This window comes from Amphiprion ocellaris, chromosome 15 (assembly GCF_022539595.1).
Source record: "Amphiprion ocellaris isolate individual 3 ecotype Okinawa chromosome 15, ASM2253959v1, whole genome shotgun sequence".
NCBI classification, from domain to species: domain Eukaryota; kingdom Metazoa; phylum Chordata; class Actinopteri; family Pomacentridae; genus Amphiprion; species Amphiprion ocellaris.
Window position 1 is genome coordinate 16,179,208 of NC_072780.1, and position 9,752 is coordinate 16,188,959.

The 9,752-nt window shown below is 42.4% G+C and overlaps 1 pseudogene; it reads left to right on the forward strand.

Annotated features, from left to right (window-relative positions):
* Window positions 1–9,746, forward strand: part of LOC111562437 (growth factor receptor-bound protein 10-like) — a 45,292-nt pseudogene extending 35,546 nt beyond the window's left edge.
* Window positions 9,747–9,752: the final 6 nt, after the last annotated feature.

Genomic DNA, 9,752 nt, shown 5'->3' on the forward strand with positions numbered 1-9,752 from the left:
ACGCTAAGAGTAGCGCTGCTGGCTAAAGGGGATTACATCAGCGGGTGAGATCATACTGCATCTACTCCTCGGCTGGAGTGCCCTCTCTCTCCCCACCACTTTGTCTCTGAGTCCCTGTGCTCATCACACACACACACACACACACACACACACACACACACACACACAGAAAGAGATGTTTTCTGCAGAGAGAAACACTACCCCACTCTGAGCTGTGAGCTTGCATCTGCACTAAGTGGTTTCTAGTGCTTCTCCTTCTTTGTCCCTTTCTCTCTCAATCATTGTCGGTGTCTGTGTGTTTTTCCATCCAGAACTTTTTTCCAGAGCAGATGGTGGCTTGGTGTCAGGAGTCCGATGGCTCGATCCCTCAGTCACAGCTCTTACAGGTGAGGCGATGACTCAGTGAAGGGACACGTCCAGTATTACACATGCAAAGATTTGACACATCAAGTGTTACCTCAGCCTCAATTAAATCCTGCACCTAAATCCTCACTGTAGACCAGCTGTAACATTATGGGTGTGGGTTTTTTTTTCATTCATTTGGTCATCTAAAAATATACACACACATACGCAGTGCCATGTGCTTTCAGACAGCCTCATTATTTCACTGTGACATCCACACATACTCATTTTTAATTGGATTTCACAATATGAAATGTTTCCAGCAGAAACACAGGCATTTGTGTTGTATTCAGTTTCCATGCAGCAGTATTCCCAATAGACTCTGCTGTGTGCTCTTTCCAGAACTTTCTGAACTCGAGCAGCTGTCCAGAGATCCAGGGCTATCTGTCTGTGAAGGAGCCTGGACGCAAGTCCTGGAAGAAGCTCTACATGTTCCTGCGGCGCTCGGGTCTCTATTATTCTACTAAAGGAACATCCAAGGTGATAGTTTAGTCCTGATTGCTTTTCAGTTGATGCATTTCATCAAGCTTTTGCATCCAAGCTTTTCTCTTGAAGTTCAGTTGCAGCATCCCAGTTTTATTGTATGTATGTTTATGTGAGTTTCAATGAAAATACTTTTTTTCTCATGTTTTCAGTTAGGAATTCATATACGGTCTGCAATTTTATATGCAGTAGTTTACAGCAGTGTGTAATATTTTGCCTCACACGGACTTTTGCTGACTTCCCCCAACTCTCCACGCTGAACAGGAGCCCAGACACCTGCAGCTGCTGTCAGATCTGGAGGATAGTAACATCTTCACCATCATCACGGGCAGAAAACTTCACAACGCCCCCACAGACTACCAGTTCTGTATCAAGGTAACACACAGGCAAACACTGCATCCTGAGCAACTCGGTTACTCCAGTGCTGAAAATTGAGATTATTTTACTTTTACCTGTAAAAAACAGAGATTTGTTCTAGTAAATTCTATAAAACGATTAAACTTTCATAACAAGGAATGGAACTATGTATCATAGTCGTCCTACCTGAAGTGTGTGGCTGGCTGTTATCCGATCTTTATTACAATCACTTGATGAGAAGCACCTGCTTCTTCTCTACATACATTTTATCTGGTGTGTGTGTGTGTCTGTGTCAGAGGACACAAGGGTTAAACTGCGGGGGTTTAAACACACACTCAGCACTGTGTTCCACTCCAGGAGTTATCTGTGGTGGGTCACCTGCTGATCTGGGATAAGCCCAGCGGGATAAGCTGGGATGGTACAGGGAATCTGGCCCGCCTAACCTCCTCACCTCTCTTTTACACACAGACACACACACACACACACACACACACACACACACGCACACGCACACGCACACACACACGGTAGATGAGTGGCGTGTCAGATGCTGTCAGCGGGGGTGACAGTGCAGGATTTGGTAAGGGATTTATTTGGTGGCTGGGGGTGGCTGAGTTGTTGCTATGGAGACATGAATGAATTTATTAAGGAGCGGTGTGTCTAACGACCTTGTTTCTGGTGGAAGGAAAAGGAGAAAGTCTGTGCTGTAGTGTTGGAATAGTCGTGGGCCAGAGCTGAAAGTCTAGTCGTAATGCTGTCTCCTAATGTTTTGCCCACAATAAAATTATTAGCATGTATTTTTGTGTTGTTCAATTGCTTGCAATGTACTACTTATCCATAGAGATTACAATGATAGTAGTTTAAAATAAGATAATATCAGATGTACGCTGACTTTTATTGTTCCCCAGTAAAGGAAAAGAAAATTACCACAGCAGCACAAGGGAAAGCTAGAAGAAATTTAAAATCATTCCCATAAATGCCCAGGCATAGTTAAGGAAAATAAATCCCGATAAATAGGAATAATAGAAACAATAAAAGAAGTTTGTGTGTGAATACATGTTATACCTCTAAAAATTTGTCTGAATTTTTTGAATTTCATTTGAGGTGAAACTTCTATATCAGTAATAAGTACTGGCTAGCAGAGACCATACAAAATTGTTGATGCCTCTAAAACCCCTGAGACGAAACTTTTCCGTCATGAGAGTACAAGCCTGTGTTACAAAACACAGCAGCAGTCACACTATGATTTGGCAGTCTCACTCTTGCAGTGCCACGTGTTTGAAGGTCCATGTTCATGTCCATGATGTGTAGCTCATTAATTTTTACATCCTGCTGTGTCTTGACAGCCCAGTAAAGTGAGGAGTGACTGTAAGGAACTGAAGATGCTGTGTGCCGAGGACGAACAGAGCAGGACCTGCTGGATGACCGCGTTCAGACTGTTCAAAGTAAACCCTTTAACTTTATGTGGTGTAGTTAAATCCATGACTGTATTCGCTTTACAGAGGGTTGATATATGATGCTATTTGGAACCTAACAGTCGTCTCCTTGTCTCCTGTCTCCACAGTATGGGATTGTTCTGTATCAGAGCTACAACGTCCCCCAGCAGAGGAAGTCGAACCTCTCGCCTTTCTCTGCGCCCGTGGTGAGGATCTGCTCTCTGATATCATGTTATTACAGCTGCAATCTAAAGCCCCCATTCAGCCAAGACCAATCCAGATTGATCCATTAATTACCTGATGGTAAATTGGAAACCAGTTCACTTTGTGGCTGCCGTGTGCGTCACACAAAGGAAAAATGCAATGCTGGTGGGATCATTTTTCCATTTGCATCAGAAGGATTAGTCCCATGCTGAAATTAATTTTCAATTCAAATGATCATTGCTGCTGTTGACCTTTGTTCATCAGGTGAGGCTGGGTCCTGTAGTGAAAAGCCTTTTGTCCAGAAACAAATCAGAGTGCTCATTTAGACAAACAGCGGTACATAGCATCGTACCCTAGAGTTATTTTAAAGAGTAAGTGTTAAAAAAAAATCCACAATGCTCAGACACACCTACACTGTATAAAAGATTACACACACACACACACACACACACACACTGAGCAAACAGAAATGTGTGCATGCTGTGTTACATCAGGTCTAATCCCCTCACACCATGAGGTGTTGGAAAAGGTGTCATAAGCTCCTTTGGAAAGATTGTGAATTCAATTAAGTCACAATTCTCTACAATATATACAAAGTTTGTGCTTGAAGGACTTTTAACGTTTATTACAGACTTCTGTAGTGAGTTTTCCTGTATGCGAACCTCCCTGTAAAACATTAGGAATTTTGCTCACAATGAAGTAATATAGATTGCATTTATATTTACAGTTAAATTAAAGTTACTTTCAGTTTTAAATAATCAAATAGTGTATTTTTTATTTGCAAATAAACGACCAGGTCATCCGGAAAAATAATTCAACTCAGATTCTGCAGCCCAAGTTGTCCAACCAGGCAGATATTTAGTTTACTGTAATATAAGAGCGGAGAGCTGAAACCAGAGACTAGCAGTTCATCTTCTGTTCATTTTACATTTCTGTACATTTTAGAAAATTTAGGATATTGAATATAAAAGATACAGTATGCGATAGAGAAAATGTGATTTTTAAAAATAGGAATAAAGCACAATAAATGATCAACATTTAGCAAAGGTCTGAATATCTATATATTATGGACATTTACTCTGTAACAGCAGTTCTACAATGATTTAGTTCTGGACATTCACATGAGAAAAAAGCGTGCTTGCTAATTACGTCTAATTTGGACTTATGCCACATCCGTCGTAAAAAGGAGCCAAATTTGAAACACCAAACCTTAGGCAAAGTTTTTTAATTTGACGGCCACATGAATTGTTGGTGTTGGAGGCATTAAGGAGGAATAAATATGAGAAACTGCTGCACAAAAATGAAGCATGTGATTCTTCGGTTGAACTTATATTTTTAGTTACGAGTGATGCATTACAAGGAAAGCTGAATGATTTGAGCACTAGTACCAGAAAGCCAGGAGACGCTTGTGCTTTTCCTCAGAGGAGCTTTTTTTTTTTTTTTTTTTTTTTTTTTTTTTTTTTGACTAAAGTGGGTCTGTGTGCAGACAGGATTTGTCATGCTCCAGTGAGTGTGTCTGGCTCGTTTGACCTCTGACCCTTGTCTCCCCCCGCCTCACCTCCCATCCACCCTACTTCTTGTGTACCCCTCCCCCTGTCCCCCACCGCCCTCCCTAACAGCGGAGTGTATCTGAGAACTCCCTGGTTGCCATGGACTTCTCCGGACGGACTGGACGCGTCATCGACAACCCGGTGGAGGCCCAGAGTGCCGCACTGGAGGAGGGACAGACCCTGGAGGGTGGAAGCAGATGGAAGCCTGAAGTCAGTTTCAGCTGTAGGAGTAGATCTTCAAGAAGTAAAAAAAAATCTGGATTCATACACAGACATATAGAAGCTTCAGTTTAATGCGACTGGCACAAAATGCAGGTTTGTTGAATATTTAGCTTTATCATCCTGTTTCCTTTTTGGTTCTGTTTTTAACTGGATTCTGGATTTTATTTAATACTGAATGCTTTTCTGTGAACAAACAGTCTCGACAAGTCTTTGCACTTTCCGAGTCTAGCTGTCATACTTTCATGGGAAAGCGTGCGCAGACGCCTTTTACCGATCTGAACCAGTTTACTGCTCCCCTCCAGCACACTTTTCTCAGTAAATTAAAACTGTGCAGCAGCTGCACTTATCTGTTGCTGAAGCTCAGAGCTCTGATGAGGCTGAAGCGAGAAGCAGCTGCTCGTTCAACTTTTCTGTTCGTGGTTGACTGCAGTTGATTACAGTGTTTATTTACTGCACTAAAAAGGATCAAAACTCCAATGTAATTCCACAGAAAATCAGCATTCCGTGTATTTTGGTTCAGATTGATGTTTCACTGTGCTACACTGTGTCACGGAGGCTTCATGAGTCAAAGGGAGGGTTAAGGCCGAAAGCTTTTTTGTATATGATGATATGTAATAATAAATATCTTTCTTATAGAAAAGGAGCCAGCGTATGAATGTCCTGGGCAGTCCAGCCCACTGCATCCATTGTCTCTGAGCACAGGTACTCTCACTACATTGACATTGTCCCAGTAGCAACAGAAAAAAACTTTTAAACAGGCTCCAGACTAACTTATTCCAATAGCAGCACTTATTCTCCTTACTGAAAGTTATAGGAACACCAGCACAAAGTTTTAGGAGCACCACTTCAATCCACATGCAGTGCACACATTCATATTTTTTTTTCTATTTTAACTGTATTATCGATCCATTCTTTGGCAATAAATAGCTAATTTACAGAACTAACAATTTTGTCATTTTATTTTGAAGGAAATAAAATAACAATTTGTCATTTTATTATTCTATTTTGATGGAAATAAATCACAGCGAAGTGTTGCTTTAAGAGAAGAAACTGATTAAGTTGGAGGTGCTGCAGTTCATTCAGGTGCAGCTGTCCCTGTGGAGTTTATGCTTCATTTTGTTGTTCTACTTCACTATTGGTTTCATATTTAAGGTTTGCAGTTGAACTGGCAAACTTTTTTTTCCCCACAAATGTTGGATCACATCGAGAGCCACTGCAGCCACGTAAACTGTGTGAGTGCAGGTCCTATCAAAAAGAGAGAAATCAGATTTTTCTACTGACACCATCTACTGACTGGTTTAGATCAGGGGTGTCAAACTCATTTTAGTTCAGGGGCCATTCAGTCCAGTTTGATCTCCAGTGAACCGGACCAGTAAAATCACAGCATAATATCCTATTAATCACCACAACTCCAACTTTTTCCCTTTATTTTAGTACAAAAACAGTACATTCTGAAAATGTTCACATTCAAGGAATTATCTTTTTACAAACACTATGAACAACCTGAAATGTCTTAAGAAAAATTGAATTCAGTTTCAACAATATTATGCCTCGGTTCATTTACACATTACAACTTACAGATCACATCGTTTCTACAAAGGCACAAAACATTTAGTCACAGGTATCTGGAACTGAATGATATAGTATTTTACTTTATGATCAAAATAACAAAAGTCAGATAAAAAATAAGACAAAAAACAAGACAAAATATTACAAAATAGAGACACAAAATGACAAAAGCAAGAGACAAAACTACCAAAAATTAGACAAATGACACACACAAATGACCGAGTGGCTGCAGTCTGGAGCCCTGGCTGGTAGATACATTGATATCGTGTGGCTATGAACAACATTTTCTATCAAAAATGTGTGTTTTTCAGTAATCCACAGGACACAGGTATGGTTTCATGGTCGCATCATGAGAGAGGAAGCCCACAAAATGATCATACAACAAGGGCAAGTCGACGGGTGAGTGGAAAGAGGCTGGGAAGCTGATTTAGAGATGTGGTTTTATGACATTATCTAGTGGTGAGTGATGCTCATGTGAAATGTAGTCGAAAGCTTTGGGGAAAGGGCTTGCAAGGAAAAATTACTTTCTCACAGCTGTCGAGCTGCTGTCATGAAAAGCTTAGAGCGGAAAATGTCAGTGTTGAAAAATCCTTTTTGGATTGTCAGCAAAACATTTTACCTTTAATCACTGTTTCTTTGTGATGCATTTGACATTTAATTGTATAAAATTCATGACATTCATATATATACTTCATACATTCCATGATATGAACTAATCCGTTCTCAACATGTTTTCTTTGTGTCAGGTTATTCCTGTTGCGGGACAGTCAGAGTAATCCCAAAGCGTTTGTGCTCACCTTGTGCCACCACCAGAAGATCAAGCACTTCCAGATCCTACCGGTTAGTCGCTTCACACAGCAGTGGATATGTTACAGACACATAAACACTGAGGAACATCACTGCTTTACTCCATCTAGTTAGAACTGTCCTGTTAGATCAGTTTTTACAACAGAAACAGTGACTCTCATTGGATTTCATGTTGTGTCCCATTTACTAAAAACTGCATTCAGTCATTCATTGCTGGTCGGCATCAACAGCAAAACTGCCTATAGATGGACGGATAGATGGATGGATAGATAGCAAGATAGATAGATAGATAGATAGATAGCAAGATAGATAGATAGATAGATAGATAGATAGATAGGTTTTCCATTAAGTGTTGTGAAACTGGCAGTTTTTGCTTGATTGTTCTGACAGACAGATGGCACTGAATACACACCTCCACTTTGTTGGAGGAAAAACTCTACAAGTCACAGTGAGCCAGCTACACTCATTCAACATCGCTATCAACCATTTTCCAAAACAAATGCTTTTCTAACATTTTAAAATCTGTTTTCCCTCCCCCTGCACAGACATCTGTTTGCATCCATTTTATTGCAGTCCAAAACTCTATTTGAATTGACTAAAATTGCCACTTCGCCCAAAGACGTTCTTTTTCACTTGACACTAGAGGTATCTAGCCATGCAGAAGGTTTCAGTTTATTTGATCAAAAAAGAAGTCTTTTAATACCTGAAGAGAACTTATAGTTTTTCTTACAACTGTTAACATGTTCAGCCATCTTTTCCAGTATGTATCTTGTGGAGATTTGAAAAATTCTTAGGACAAATTCATGAAAATGGCCGATTCTGAAAAAAGTTGACTTTGGATTTCTTTACGGCTTCTTCTACTCTGTTTGTTGCAGTCATGTAGAACATATCCTATACCGCCAACTTCTGAGAACAATGCACAGCCTAGTTTTTTGCGCCAAAGTTAATAGGAACAAGCCTAATTCATGTCTTTGTTTTTCGATTGTTTGCTAGTTTTCCAAGGTTTACCTCCAGTTAGCATGACAGTTGCATGAAAACAGAGTTAATGTGGACAGGAATGACCAAAGTCATGTGACCTCATTCATCGGAGAGCAGTTTCATGGCTGTCCATCCACAAGCTGAACTGATATTTAAGACTGAAGTGTCAGTGAAATTTCTGTCAATACACAATTAATTGATGTCCGTAGATCTTCTCAAAGGACTGCAATGACAAAAAACTGCCCGCTTGAGACATTTTAGAAAACTGGACATGTCTGCATGATCCTTGTCAATGAAGGGAATTGAAGAAGGGTAGTGTGATCAACATGATGATCATGGTTGTCACGGCGGCTAACTGTCCCTTCTCCTCCCTCTGGCTCCGGTCTGCAGTGCGAAGAGGACGGTCAGGTGTTCTTCACCCTCGACGACGGCGCCACCAAGTTCACCGACCTGATCCACCTGGTGGAGTTTTACCAGCTCAACAGAGGAGTGCTGCCCTGCAAGCTCAAACACCCGTGCACCGCTGTGGCCTTGTGACACTCCACCCACCCGACACCACCCCGTTTTTTGCACACCTCTCACCCTGAGATCCCCCCCCTCCCCCTCCGCCCCTCCCTCACCAACACAACGGGGTTGAGGAGATAGAGAGATCACGTTTCGGGGGACGCGACCAACTCAGCAGGAGCCGGTGTTGGAGGTTTCGTGTCCCCGGTGCCCTTTTTTCTCGGCCTCACTGCTGTTTGGATGCGTGAGTTTTGAACCGCTGCGAGAGTCCAAGTGTTGCAGATTGTGGTCAGCAGTTGCCCAACTCCTGCGATGTTGTCAGGGAGACTCTCTTGTTGTGTCGTTGCCATTCTGACCCCGGTGAAAGATCAAGCTATGTGAAAACACACAAAACAGCTACAGTAACATCTTTCCAGCAGGAGTGTTGCGGGTCTCTTGGAAGGATCCCTCGGTCAGAGCCCCTCACCCCTCACCCCCTCCACCAACCTCCCCCATCCTCCAGGCCTGATAAGCTGTGGTGCCCGCCCCACCCTTGCTCCCTCCCTACCGAGGCGAGCAAGGGAGCGCCACCCCTCTGACTTCCTCATTGATCATCAGGGATGGACGGGAACCTCTCTGGCTCTTTATCAAACCCGATCCAGGAGTTTTCTCAACCTGTGCAGTCCAGTCTGGATAAGCTGACACCCTGCCCCCTCCTCCCTCCCTCCCCAGACAACACCTTCGCGGGGGCTTGAAATGGCGTCTCTGCTGTGACCCACGACCCCCTCCTGGTGCCGCCCCCCGATCCTGCCTCCACACAAACTCAGAGAAGAGTCGGGAGAGAAAAGAGATGAAGCTAGAGGCAAGACGAGCAGAGCAGTGGCGAGGGTTTGCTGAAAGGACAGAGGAATGTTTATCAGGAAGGCTGTCACAGGCCTCTCTTGTAGAGTTGATTACTTGATGTCATTTTAATGCTGTTTTATTACTGTTGATTCAATGCAGAACTAGTTTTGCACTCCTGGGCGGACAGACGACAGCTCTCTAGCTAAATGAAGCTGCCTCCTCTTCCTCCTCCACTCCCCTTCTGAAAAGCATGCATGTGAATTTCCACCAGCTCTGATTGGATTTACAGTGGCGTGGGAGCATAGAGTCACAGCTGATTATGCAGTGCCTTTCAGAAAGGTTTAGGAACATGTTGGACCTCCGTGCGTCTCGTACCAACAAGACCATGCTACCATAAATAACAAATGTGCTCTTGAAC